Source organism: Alexandromys fortis, unplaced genomic scaffold (genome assembly GCF_014885135.2).
Source record: "Alexandromys fortis isolate MF-2015 unplaced genomic scaffold, M_Fortis_MF-2015_v1.1 scaffold_225, whole genome shotgun sequence".
In the NCBI taxonomy this organism is placed as follows: Eukaryota; Metazoa; Chordata; class Mammalia; order Rodentia; family Cricetidae; genus Alexandromys; species Alexandromys fortis.
Window position 1 is genome coordinate 1,950,356 of NW_026068119.1, and position 14,845 is coordinate 1,965,200.

The following is a 14,845-nucleotide window of genomic DNA, read 5'->3' on the forward strand; positions in this document are numbered from 1 at the left end:
CTTCCTTCCTTCCTTCCTTCCTTCCTTCCTTCCTTCCTTCCTTCCTTCCTTCCTTCCTTTCTTTCATTAAGATTTCTGTCTCTTCCCCACCGCCACCTCCCCTTTCCCTCCCCCTCTCCCAATCAAGTTCCCCTCCCTCGTCAGCCCAAAGAGCAATCAGGGTTCCCTGCCCTGTGGGAAGTCCAAGGACCACCCACCTCCATCCAGGTCTAGTAAGGTGAGCATCCAAACTGCCTAGGCTCCCACAAAACCAATACGTGCAGTAGGATCAAAAACCCATTGCCATTGTTCTTGATGTCTCAGTAGTCCTCATTGTCCGCTATGTTCAGTGAGACCGGTTTTAACCCAGGCTTTTTCAGACCCAGGCCAGCTGGCCTTGGATCTTGGCTATTCTTATAGGTGTAAAATAGAATCTCAGAATTGTTTTGATTTGCATTTCTCTGATGGCTAAGGCTGTTGATCATTTCCTTAAGTGTCTTTTGGCCATTTTAGATTCCTCTGTTGAGAATTCTCTGTTTAGGTCTGTACTCCATTTTTATCGGATTATTTGTTCTTTTGATGACCAGTATCTTGAGCTCTTTGAATGTTTTGGAGATCAGACCTCTGTCTGATGTGGGGTTAGTGAAGATCTTTTCCCATTCTGTAGGCTGCCATTTTGTCTTGTTGACCATGTCCTTTGCTTTACAGAAGCTTTTAAGTTTCAGGAGGTCCCATTTATTAATTGTTTCTCTCAGTGTCTGTGCTGCTAGGGTTATATTTAGGAAGTGATCTCCTGTGCAAATGTGTTCAAGTGTACTTCCCACTTTCTCTTCTATGAGGTTCAGTGTGGCTGGCTTTAATGTTGAGGTCTTTGATCCATTTGGACTTGAATTTGGGGCATGGAGATAGATATGGATCCATTTTCATTCTTCTACATGTTGATATCCAGTTATGCCAACACCATTAGTTAAATATGCTTTCTTTTTTCCATTTGATATTTTTTGCTTCTTTGTCAAAACTCAGGTGTTTGTAGGTGTGTTCATTAATATCTGGGTCTTTGATTCATTTCCATTCATCCTCCTGTCTGTTCTTATGCAAATACCAGGCCTTTTTTCAGTACTGTAGTTCTATAGTAGAGTTTAAAGTCAGGAATTGTGATGCCTCTAGAAGTTCCTTTGTTGTACAGGATTGTTTTGGCTATCCTGGGTTTTTTGCTTTTCCAAATGAAGTTGAGTACCGTTCTTTAGAGGTCTTTGAAGAATTTTTCTGGGATATTGATAGGCATTGCATTGAATCAGCTGATTTGTATCCCCTTGATCTCCATTTGTTGTTTTATTGCTCTGGTTAGAACCTTAAGAATTATATTGAATAGATATGATTGGGCAACCTTGTCTTGTTTCCGATTTCAGTGTAATTGATGTGAATTTCTCTCCATTTAGTTTGATGTTGGCTGTTGGCTTGCTGTCTATTGCCTTTATTATGTTTAGGTATGTTCCTTGTATCCCTGATCTCAACAAGACCTTTTTTATGAAGGGATGTCATATTTAGTTGAAGGCTTTTTCATCATCTAATGAGATGATCATGTGATTTTTTTTCTTTCAGTTTATGTATATGGTAGATTACATTGACAGATTTTCATATGTTGAATCATCCCTTAATCTCTGTGCTGAAGCCTACTTGATCATGCTGGATGATTTTTTTGATGTATTCTTGGATTAGATTTGCCAGTAGTTAATTGAATATTTTTGCATCAATGTTTATGAGTGAGATTGGTCTGTAATTCTCTCTCTTAGTAATGCCTTTGTGTGATTTGGGTATCAGGGTAACTGTAGCCTCATAAAAAAGTTTGGCAATGTTTCTTCTGTTTCTATTGTGTGGAATAATTTGAGGAGTATTGGTATTAGTTCTTTGAAAATTTTGTAGAACTCTGTGTTGAAACCATCTGATCCTGGGCTTTATTATTTTTTTGTTTGGAGACTTGATGACTGTTTCTTTTTCTTTATCAATTATAGGTCTATTTAAATTGTTTATATGGTCTTGATTTAATTTTGGTAAGTGATATTTATCTATAAAATTGTCCATTTTCTTTAAATTTTCCAATTTTATGGAGTACAAATTTTTGATATATGACTTTATGATTCTCTGGATATGTATGTTTTTATACCCCCCTTTTCACTTCTGATTTTTTAACTTTGGATATTCTTTCTCTACCTTTTGGTTAGTTTGGATAAAGGTTTGTCTATTTTGTTGATTTTCTTGAAGAACCAACTCGTTGTCTCATTGATTTTTGGTAATGTTTTCTTTGTTTCTATTTTTTTTTATTTCTGCTCTTAATTTATTTCTTGCCACCTAGTTCTTTTGGGTGAGTTTCCTTCTTTTTGTTCTAAAGTTTTCAAATGTTCTGTTAACTCACTAGTGTGGGATTTTTCCAGCTTCTTCATGTAGGCATTCCTCTTAACACTACTTTCATTGTATCCCATAAATTTTGGTATGTTGTGTGGTCATTTTCATTGAATTTTAAAAAGTCTTTAATTTCTCACTTTATTTTTTTCTTGACCTTTTGATGCTTCAAGTGAGCATTGTTTAATTTCCATGTGTTTGTGGGATTTCTGGAATTAGTGTTGCTGTTGAAATCTAGTTTTACGCCAAGGTGATCAAATAAGATACACGGGGTTATTCCAATTTTTTGAATATGTTGAAGTTTGCTTTGTTAATTAGTATGTAGTCAATTTTGAGAAGCTTCCATGAGGTGATGAGAAGAAAGTATATTTTTTTATGTTTGGATGGAATGTTCTATAGATGTCTGTTAAGTCCATTTGAGTCATGACATCTGTTAGTTCTCTTATTTCTCTGTTAAGTTTCTGTCTGACAGATCTGTCCAGTGGTGAGAGTGGAGCATTGCAGTCCCCCACTATTAGTGTGTGGGGTTTAATGTGTGATTTAAGCTTTAGAAGTATTTCTTTTATAGATGAAGTTGCCCTTGTATTTGGGGTATAGATGTTCAGTATTGAGATTTACTCTTGATGGATTTTTCCTGTGACTAATAAGAAATGTCCTTCTTTGTCTCTTTTGATTGATTTTAGTTTGAGATCTACTTTGTTAGATATTAGGATAGCTACACCAGCTTGTTTCTTAGGTCCATTGGGATTAGAAAATTTTCCCCAACCCTTTACTCTGAGGTGATGTCTGTCTTTGAGGTTGAGGTGTGTTTCTTGTACGCAGCAGAATGATGGGTTCTGTTATTGTATCCAATCTGTTAACCTGTGTCTTTTTATAGGCGAATTGAGTCCATTTATATTAAGGGATATTAGTGATTAATTATTGCTTGATCCTGTAATTTTAGTTTTCATTGGTGATGGTATTATTGTATTGCTTTCCTTCCTTTGGGATTTGTTGATGTGAGAACATCTATTGTCTGTTTTTTTTTTTTTTTTGTGGATGTAGCTAACTTCCTTGGGTTGGAGTTTTCCTTCTAGTACTTTGTGTAGGGCTGGGTTTTTGGCTATGTCTTAATTAAATGTGGTTCTGTCATGGAATATGTTTTGTCCTTCTATGTTGATTGAAAGTTTTGCTTGGTATAGTAGTCTGGTCTGGCATCCATGGTCACTTAATATCTGCATAATGCTTGACCAGGACCTTCTGGCTTTCATTGTTTCCATTGAGAAGTCAGGTGTAATTCTGGTTGGTCTGTCTTTATATGTTACTTGACCTTTTTCCTTTGCTGCTCTTAATATTGTTTCTTTATTCTGTATGTTTAATGTTTTGATTATTATGTGATTTGGGGACTTCTTTTTTGGTGTTCTGTAAGCTTCTTGTATCTTCATAGGCATATCTTTCTTTAGGTAGGGAAAGTTTTTTCTATGAATTTTGTTGAATATATTTTCTGTGCTTTTGAATTGAACTTTTTCTCCTTTTTCTATCCCTGTTATTCTTATACTTGGTCTTTTTACGGTGTTCCATATTTCCTGGCTATTTTGTTTTAAGCTTTTGTTAGATTTAATGTTTTCTTTGACTAATGAGTCTGTTCTCTCTATTGTATCGTCATCCTTTTAGATTATCTCTTCCATCTCTTGTATTCTGCTATTTATGCTTGCATTTGTGATTTCTGATCTTTTTCTCATAATTTCTTTTTCTCCAATTCTCTCAGTTTGTGTTTTCTTTATTGTCTTTATTTTGGTTTTCAAGTCTTGAATTATTTCTTTCATCTGTTTGATTGCTTTTTCTTGGTTTTCTTTAAGGGTTTTGTTGACTTCTTCCAATTTTTTGTTTGTCTTTTCCTCCATTTCTTTGAGGTATTTTTTTATTTCCTCTTTAAGGGCCTCAAACATTCTCCTAAAGGTATTTTTAGGTAATTTTCTTCTGCTTCAGTTATATTTGAATGTTCAAGTTGTGCTGTTACATGGTCAATAGCTTTTTTGGGGTTGTATTGCTCTTTGTGGTGTTGAGTGTGTTCTTATTTTGTCTACCCATCTTTTTTCTTGGTGCAGTTGGGGCTGTGGCTCTCTTGATCAATCTTCCATGTGGATCCAAGGTTCAGATGATTACTCCTTGTGGTGCAGTAAGGGCCATGGTTCCAGCCACCCTGTTGGCCACTTTGTGTTCTTGGATGTTGTTCAGTTCTCCAGGGGGTCACTCTGCAATCCCAGGGGTCATTTAGCCCTGCTCTCACAGGTTGGGGCTCTGCCTTGGGCCTACTATGGCAGAGGTTGCTGGCTTAGGTCTGCTTCAGTGGAGGTTGTTGGCTCAGGTATGCTCCAGTGGAAGTTTCTGGCTCAGGCTCAGGCCTGATCCCTTGGAAGTTGCTCATTCACACTCGATCCCACAGAGGTCTCTGGCTCTGGCCTGTTCCCTCAATAGTGACTTCCTTGTACCTGTTCCTGTTGAGGTCATTGCCTCAGGCCTGCTCAGGCTGAGGTCGCAGTCTCAGGCCTGCTCCCACAGATATCCCTGGTGTATGGCTGCTCCCTTGGAGGTCCCTGACTTGTGCCCAGTCCTGAAAAGGTCTCTGGCTTGGGTCTGCTCCATCTGCGGTAGCTCCCTTGTACCTGTTTCTGTGGAAGTCACTGCCTCGGATCTACTCTGGCAAAGGTCTCTGGGTTGGGCCAGGCAAACTTTGAAAATGGTAAGCAGATTGGTCTCAGTGTCCCTGGATGTTGTCTCTGTCTCTCTCTCAGCCTTTCAATATAGCAGAGGTACCTTTACTGCCAGCTCTGGGACCACTGGGTGGGAGCCGTCCTCATTTCTTCAACTCTGGGAAGCATTTGATTCATGCTGCCACTGTAATAGTCTGTCCCATCTTTTTGAGAGACAAGCCCTGCCCACTCCTTCCCCCATTGCTGAGGCAGGGGTCTCATCCTTCCTCTTCTAGTCTGAGTCCCTTCTTTTCTGTCTCTCAAAGAAGCAGCTTCTGCCTCTCTCCCTTCTCCCCAGTTCTCCCCTTCCCCCTCTCTGTTTCTCTCTTTCTCTCTGCCTTTCTTTCTGCTCTTCTCCCTTCTCCCCTTTCCCCTTTTCCCTTTCTCCTACATGACTCACTAAATAAATATCCAATCTTTCTCCTTTTTCTTTTTTTTTTCTTTTTAACCCCTCATAAGTGGTCCCTTCTGTGACAGACCACTCGTAGTGGCCTCTAAGCTTCTCTGGCTTCTGAGTAGCCCGGACTGGAGCCAGTCATGCTTTAATACCCTGCCTGTAGAGAGAGGATGCTCTTCTATAAGCCCTGAGGTATTCACTGCCATTTCACACCCTGCCTATAGAGAAAGGGCGCTCTTCTATAGGCCCTGTTTTTCGTGGGGTTTCACATTTTCAACTATGGTATAAACCTTCAAACTATGCTCCACTGGTATCCTGTAGGTTCTGTTTTTCCTCAAACTGTCCCTTCCACCACTACTGACAAGATTGGCTGGATCCACGAGGCAGCTGTTTTCAATTCCAGCCTTTGTTCCCCTCCACGTCTTGTGGAATGGCAGCTCAATGACAGGGCAGATCATGCCTCTAGGTCTCTCATTATTTTGTTTAAAACTCCTACAGCTCAAAAATCATGGCTTTTCCATACAACATGTGACCACTGCCATTTTGACTGAGGTCAGGTAACTTCACCTCCATCTTAACTGAGAGCCAGGTCAGGTGACCATGTTCTACCACCTTTACTGAGGTATTCCTTATCTGGTTCCCTGATGCTAACTCTGTTACATGTGTGTTTTGCACAGTGGCATGCCTTTGGTAGGGCCCACCAAGAGCATCAACTCTGCCCAATTCCTGTTCACTGTGTGTGGGTATACATGTACTTAAATACACCAATGTCTACTGTTAAATGTTATAATTGTCTGTTCGTTGCATCTCATTTCAGACTACAAAAGCAATAATTCTCATATTTTAAACTGGTATGTACTTTTAAGTTTCTTACAAAAAATAAGGCATATTTTAATCCAACCTTAATTTAAAATATATTACCTGTCCTCTTCTATTGTAAGTTCTGCTGTTAACCTTCTATTGTAAGCAGTTTTATTCTTCTTTCTGTCTTTTTATGAGTGTAAATATTACCTGTTAAGTTGAAAGCCAGTAGAGTCAAGCTCAGACCCTACTCTCCAGGCAGATTCTATACTGTAGTGATACCTAATAAACAGCCCTCAACTGCTCATAGGTATGGGTGATATGGAATTTAAATATTTAATTATTAAAAAGTTTTCATAACAAAAAGAGACAGTTTGGCTCCTAATAGCACTTTATTTCCTCCAAAGAAGATAGAAGACAAATGGGCACAAAACAATGTCCATCTGCAATTTGCTTCAACTGCCAAGTGCTGGCCACTTGGCAAAACTGCCTTTCATTTAAACTGAAGATCTCCAGACATGGACAGAATTGCTGTATTAAACAGCCTAGCTGTTCAGGTCAAGGTAAGCTTATCTTCCTACAGATTTCTTAGCCCACAGAATCTTCTGGAGCCTGGCAGGCCCTGTGCTAAACAGCAAAAGATAATCACAACCCTCAGCAATCATGGAGAACCCTGAGGAGTAGCTTTAGGTGCCAACCAAGTAAGTTCTCTGTCATTTTTTAATCAACAACTCAAGGAAAATTTAATCCTTCTCAAAGATCTATGATGCAGTTTGACAGCTGAGAGGTTTTGTTGTTTAAAAGGACAGCCTCACCAAACAAATTTCAATAAATACAAGTTATCAAATCTCTTTCATGCTTCCTTTCACAGTCTTAAAGAAACTTTTCATTACACAAAAATATCTGTCACAGTCATTCTGATATAAGTATGCTACTGTCTAAAACTTCTGTTTTCACAAACACAAAGGATTGTGAGTTCCAGGGAGTCAAATTGAAGGATCCACCTTAAACAAGTCTTAAACATCCCTCTCAATTCCCTGGTCCTAATTTTTTTCCCTAAACTTAACTTTGTCCTCTGTTCTGCCAATACTGTAAACAGGTGTAAGAGAAACCAGACATTTCCATACCACAAACACCAGACAGGAACAAAGGGATCAGCTACCCCAGAATGTGACCAGCACCCAGCTTTCTCAGGTTCCCCCCAAGATGATACCCATAAATAAGTAGGAAGCAGTTTTGAGAATCTGCTGTCCCAATTCCTTTAACCTGTTGTGCCTGATCTCCCACCTTTTTTCCCCCTTTTCTCTATTTTATTATTATTTAATTAAAAATTTCCATCTCCTCCCCTCCTCCCATTTCCCTCCCGCTCCCCCCATCCCCTTTCCCTTCCCACTTCAGTCCAAAGAGCAGTTGGGGTTTCCTGCCGTGAGGGAAGTCCAAGGTCCTCCCCCCTCCATCCAGGACTAGGAAAGTGAGCATTCAAATAGACTAGGCTCCCACAAAGCCAGTACATGCAGTAGGATCAAAACCCAGTGCCATTGTCCTGGGCTTCTCAGTCAGCCCTCCTTGTCAGCCACGTTCAGGGAGTCCAGTTTGATTACATGCTCCATCAGTCCCAGTCCAGCTGGCCTTGGTGAGCTCCCATTAGATCATCAACATAGTAAAAATGGCAATTCTACCAAAAGCAATCTATAGATTCAATGCAATCCCTATCAAAATCCCAACAAAATTCTTCACAGACCTTGAGAGAACAATAATCAAATTTATATGGAAAAATAAAAACCCAGTATAGCCAAAACAATCCTGTACAATAAAGGTACATCTGGTGGCATTACCATCACTGACTTCAGACTCTATTATAGAGCTACAGTAATGAAATCAGATTGGTATTGGTACAAAAACAGAGATGTTGACCAATGGAATCGAATAGAAGACCCGGATTTTAACCCACAAACCTATGAACACCTGACTTTTGACAAAGTAGCTAAAATTATACAATGGAAGAAAGAAAGCATTTTTAACAAATGGTGCTGGCATAACTGGAGGTCAACCTGTAGAAGAATGAAAATAGATCCATATCTATCACCATGCACAAAACTCAAGTCCAAATGGATTAAAGACCTCAAGTTCAATCTAAACACACTGAATGTGATAGAAGAGAAAGTGGGAAGCACTCTACAACATGTGAGCACAGGAGACCACTTCCTACATATAACCCCAGTAGCACAGACAATAAGGGCAACATTGAATAAATGGGACCTCCTGAAACTGAGAAGCTTTTGTAAAGCATAGGACACTGTCATTAGGACAAAAAGACAACCTACTGACTGGGAGAAGATCTTCACCAACCCGCAACAGACAAAGGTCTGATTTCCATAATATATAAAGAACTCAAGAAACTAGACTTTAAAAAATGATAATTAACCTAATTAAAAATGGGGCACTGAACTGAACAGAGAATTCTCAACAGAAGAAGTTCAAATGACCAAAAGACACTTAATGTCATGCTCAACCTCCTTAGCAATCAGGGAAATGCAAATCAAAACAACTTTGAGATACCATCTTACACTTGTCAGAATGGCTAGAATCAAAAACATCAATAATAGCCTTTGCTTGAGAGGATGTGGAGTAAGAGGAACACTCATCCATTGCTGGTGGGAATGCAAACTTGTGCAACCACTTTGGAAATCAGTGTGGCAGTTTCTCAGGAAATTCGGGATCAATCTATCCCAGGATCCAGCAATACCACTCTTGGGAATATACCCAAGAGATACTATATCATACTACAAAAGCATTTGTTCAACTATGTTCATAGCAGCATTATTTGTAATAGCCGGAACCTGGAAACAACCTAGATGCCCCTCAACGGAAGCATGGATAAAGAAAGTGTGGAATATGTATGTATTATAGTACTACTCAGTAGTAAAATACAATGACATCTTGAATTTTGCATGCAAATGGATGGAAATAGAAAACACTATCCTGAGTGAGGTTACCCAGACCCAAAAAATGAATATGGTATGTACTCACACATAAGTGGATTCTAGCCATAAATAAAGGATATTGAGCCTATACTATGAGATCCTAGAGAAGCTAAATAAGGTGAACCCAAAGAAAAACAGAGTTATCCTCCTGATATTGGAAGGAGACAAGATTGCCAGGCAAAATTTGGAAACTTGGGGGTGGGTATGGGGTAGGTGTAAGGGGAAATGGGGAGAAAAAAGTGAGAAGGGGATGATGGGGAGAGCTTGGGGGAATGGGATGGTTGGGATGGAGGCAGGGTGGATATGGGAGTAGGGAAGTATATATCTTAATTAAGGGAGCCATTTTAGGGTTGGCGAGAGACTTGACTCTAGAAGTGTTCCCAGGTGTCCATGGAGATGTCCTTGGGCAGCTGAGGAGAGAGAGCCTGAAATGACCCTATCCTATAGCCATACTGATGAATATCTTGCATCTCACCATAGAAACTTCATCTGGCGATGGATGAAGGTAGAGACAGAGACCCACATTGGAACACTGGACTGAGCTCCTAAGGTCCAAATGAGGAGCAGAAGGAGGGAGAACATGAGCAAGGAAGTCAGGATCTCCCACCTTTTTATTATAAAAAACAGATGGGAATGTAATGGTCTGTCCTGTCCCTTTAAGAGACATGTCCCCCCTCCCCCACTGCCAAGGCAGGGGAATCTTCCTACTGCTTCCAGTCTGAGTCCTGTCCTTTCCATCTGTCTCCCAAAGAGCAGCTTCTGCCTCTCTCCCTTCTCCTCACTTCTCCCCCTCCCCCCTCTCTGTTTATCTTTTTCTGCCTTTATTTCTGCTCTTCTCTCTTTTCCCCTTCCCCCTTTTCCCTTTCCCCTCCATAACTCACTTAAAAAATATCCAGTCTCATTCTGCATGACATGCCTATCTAAGTCTCTGTCTCTCTCCCACCACGTGGCTCCCTGCCTGGGACTGGCTGCTTTCATGGCCCACTTTGGTCTCATGGCCCACTGCCCACTGCTGCCACTCAGGGACCTGCAGCATTTTATTTAAACCATAACAGCCATGAAGTAATTTGCAGCATACTGCCCACAACCTCATTCAAGTGTTTGGCCTCCTGAAAGAGTGATATTTGTTTGTGCAACTAGTACAAACCAGGAAGCCTTCTTAAAGAAGCTACATATATTTTGCTGATATTGCTGAGTCAGGAAGCTTTCTCTTAAAGGAATCATGTTTCTTTTTGCTTCTAGCAAACAGAGTTTACCTGAGAAAATGCTCCTACCTTGAAGCTGTGCTTAACTGCTTTCTTTTTGTGTCTAGGATTTCTTCCCAATCTCTTTCAGGTTTTATGTGGGTGTAGCTGCACCACATTGGTACACCATTTTGAAGGCGTAGACTGCTCTTTTGTTTCCCAGCCTCTTAGACCCAAATAGTCACACAGAAATTATATTAATTATAACACTGTTTGGCTAATAGCTTAGGCATAATTTTTAGCTAACTCTTACATCTTAAACTAACCCATTTCTATTAATCTGTATCACCACTAGGCTGTGGCTTACTGGTGCTGGCATGTTACTCCTTTGGCAGATACTTGGTGTCTCCCAGACTTGGATTACTTTCTCTCTATATCTCTGTTCAGATTTCCCACCTTGTTTTACTTTTCTAAGCCACTGGTAGAAACAACTTCTTTAATAACCAGTGCTAATAAAACATATTCATCGTGTACAGAGGGAAATCCCACATCAGTGCCCTCCCATTCTTCTCCCTGTTTAATTCTCATAATCTGATTTCCCCTTTATCTACTTATAACACTATATTCTATTTCCCCTTTCTTTGAAGATTCCCTCTTTACCTCTGGTCCTTTATGAGCTAATTAATTTTGTGGGTATTCTAAATAAAACACACATATTTGTAGCTTAAAAGGTAACTTCCACAGAGAAGAGAAAACATGTCTTTATAATTCTGGGTTACTTCATTCAGAATGATTGTTTTTGGTTTCATCCATTTACCTACAAATTTAATTTTTCATAAAAGATGTATAATATTCCATTGTGTAAATGAATCACACTTCTATTTTCATTCATCAGTTCATGGACATTTATGCTCTTTCCAGTTTCTATTATGAATAGAGTGGCAATGGGCATGGATGAGTAAGTATTTTTATAGTAAGATATAAAATCCTTTAGGTACATGTCCAATAAAGGAATAGTTCGAACTTGCAGTAGATCCATTTTAATATTTTGAGAATCCTCCACATGATTTCCACAGTGGCTTTACCAGTTTTCACTCTCGCAAGCAATGAATACATGTTCCCCTTTCCTCAATTTTCACCAATATCTGCTGTCATTTGTCTTATTAGTCTTAGCCATTCTGATTGAGGTAAGATGGAATTACAAAGGAGTTTTATTTTTTATTTTTCTGATGACTAATAGTATTGAACAATTTTAAAATTGTATCTCAGACATTTTTATTTCATCTTGTGTTTTTCATCTTCTCTGTTTAGTTCTATATCCTATTTTTAAACCATAATTTTGTTTTCTTGATGTTTAGTTTTTTTTAGTTGTTTTTGTATATTCTAGATACTAACCCATTTCCCATTCTATAGGCTGTTTCTTTGCTCAAACTCTGGTGTCCCTTGCTGTACAGAAGCTTTTTAGTTGGCTTTAATGCCTAAATAATTAGGATCGTGTTCAGAAAGTCTTTTCCAGGGCCACACCTACCAGGACATGCTTATAAAGGTAAAGAAGCATACAGAACACCAAATAGTTTGGAACAGAAAAGAAAGTATCCTGACCACATAATAATCAAAGCACCAAACATGCAGAAAAAAGAAAGGATATTTAAAAACTACAAGTGAAAAACGACAAAAGGCAGACCTATTAGAATTACACCTGCCTTCTCAATGGGACTCTAAAACCCAGAAGTGGCTGGGCAGATATCTTGTAGACTCTAAGAAACCACAGATGCCAGCCCAGATTACTATACCCAGCAAAACTTTCAGTCACCATTGATTGAGAAAATATGATATTTCGTGATAAAATCAAATTTAAACAATAGTTTAATTTTGTTTATTGACAAATCCAATCCTACAGAATGTTATAGAAGGAAAACTTTAAGCCAAGAAGGTTAACTACACCGATGAAAACACAGGAAATAATCTCACACCATCAAATCCAAATAAAGGAAACATACATCACCACTATTAATAACAACAACAAAGTAACAGAAATTAGCAATCATTGACACCTCTCAATATCAATGGTTTTAATTCCCCAATACAAAGATACAGACTGTCAGAATGGATATGAAAACAGAATCCATCCTTCTGCTGCATCCAAGAAACACTCTTCAGCATCAAGGATAGACATTAACTCAAGGTAAAGGGTTGGAAAAAGATATTCTAAGAAAACGGAACTAAAAAGCAAGCTGGTGTAGGTATTCTAACACCTAACAAAATAGATTTCAAACCAAAATTAATCAAAAGAGATGGGAAAGGATGCTACATACTCATCAAAAGAAAAATCCACCAAGATGACATTTCAATTCTTAACATCTAAGCCCCAAACACAAGGACACTCACTTTTGTAAAAGAAACACTATTACAGTTCAAATCATATATTGACACATACATACTGATAATGGGAGACATTAGTACCCTACTCTCACCAATGGGCAAGTCATATAGACGAAAACTAAATAGAGAAATGCTGGAGCTAATTGACATTATAAACCAAATGGACCTAAAACATATCTACAGAACATTATACCCAAACACAGAAGAATATACCTTCTTAGCACCTCACAGTACTTTCCCCAAAACTGACCACATACTCAGCCAAAAATAAAGTCTTAGTAGATATAAGAAAATTGAAATAACTCCCTGCATCCTATCATACCACCATGGATTAAAGCTGGTATCAACAACAGAAACAACATAAGGCTTACAAACTCATGGTCACTAAACAACTCTGATGAATGAAAACTGGGTCAAGACATAAGTAAAGAAATTAAAGACTTTCTAGAATTCAATGAAAAGGAACACACAACACACTCAAACTTATGGGGTACAATGAAAGTGGTACTAATAGGAAAGTTCACAGCACTAAGTGTCTACATTTAAATATTTTGAGAGATCTCACCCTAGCAACTTAACAGCACATATGAAAGCTGTATAATGAACAGAAATAACCATATCCAAGAGGAGTAGACATCAAGAAATAATTAAACTGAAGGCAGAAATCAACAAACAAAAGAGAACAATACAAGTAATCAATGAATCAAGGAGTTGGTTCTTTGATAAAATGAACAAGATAGACGAACCCTTATCCAAACTAACTAAAAGACACAGAGAATATTCAAATTAATAAAACCAGAAACTAAAGGGGGGAAATAACAACAAACACCTAAGAAATCCAGAGAATCATAACACACTTTAAAACCTGTATTCTGCCAAATGTGAAAATCTAAAAGAAATAAATAATTTTCTTGATAGGCATTATTTAACCAAGTTAAATCAAGATCAGAGAAACAATTTAAATAGACCTATAACTCCTAGTGAAAAAGAAGCTGTCATTAAAAATCTCCCAATGAAGAAAAGCACTGGACAAGACAGTTTTAGCAGGGAATACCACCAGACTTTCAACAAGAGTGCCTTTACTCCTCAAATTATTTTACAAAAAAGAAACAGAAAGAACATTGCCCTGTAGTGGTATATTATTTGAATTTTAATAAAGCTTGCCTAAAGAACAGAATGCAAAACAGCTACACTAGTCAGCACACAAGACCAGGCAGTTGTGGCACACACCTTTAATGCCAGCAGCTATACTAGTCAGCCATAGAGGCTGGGCAGTGGTGGTGCATGCCTTTAATCCCAGCACTAGAGAGGAATACAAGATGGGAGGAGACAGCTCTCAGTCTCAGCCTCAGTCTGAGGATTCATAGAGGCAGAATCACCCATTTTGGTCTGATGTAGAATTAAGAGCCAGTGGCTGACTGTTTTGCTTTTCTGAACTTCAGCTTGAACCCCAATATCTGTCCCTGGGTTTTTTATTATTCATGCTACATTTGGCACCCAACTTGAACTTACAAAAAAGCCATTTGCCTGTGACTTTATAGCTACTGCCACAGGCTGAAGCTACATACAGCTAGAGTAATTTTTCTTATTTCTCTGCTGGTGGGTTTTCCCTGAACCTTCTTCTTGGGCTGTTGCCAACTTAAGCAGCTGCCTTGAAATCTAGTCAGTTTTATGATTTAAAACTGACTAGATGTTGGCGAGTTCCGAGCAGCTGTAGGCAGGCAGCAGACTCTGGGAGCAGCCAGTCCCAAGACAGAGATGACTGTGGGTCCCTGCGAGATCCCCAGGGGCCATGTGGTGGCAGGCAGCAGTGGCTGGTCCTGGCAGCAGGCAGACACATGGTGGGCGGGCAGGAGACAGAGACATGGATAGACACAACATGTAGAGTAAGATTTAATATTTATTCAGGGGGTTATGGAGGGGAAAGGGAGAAGGGGGCAGAGAGAGAGAGAGAGAGAGAGAGAGAGAGAGAGAGAGAGAGAGAGA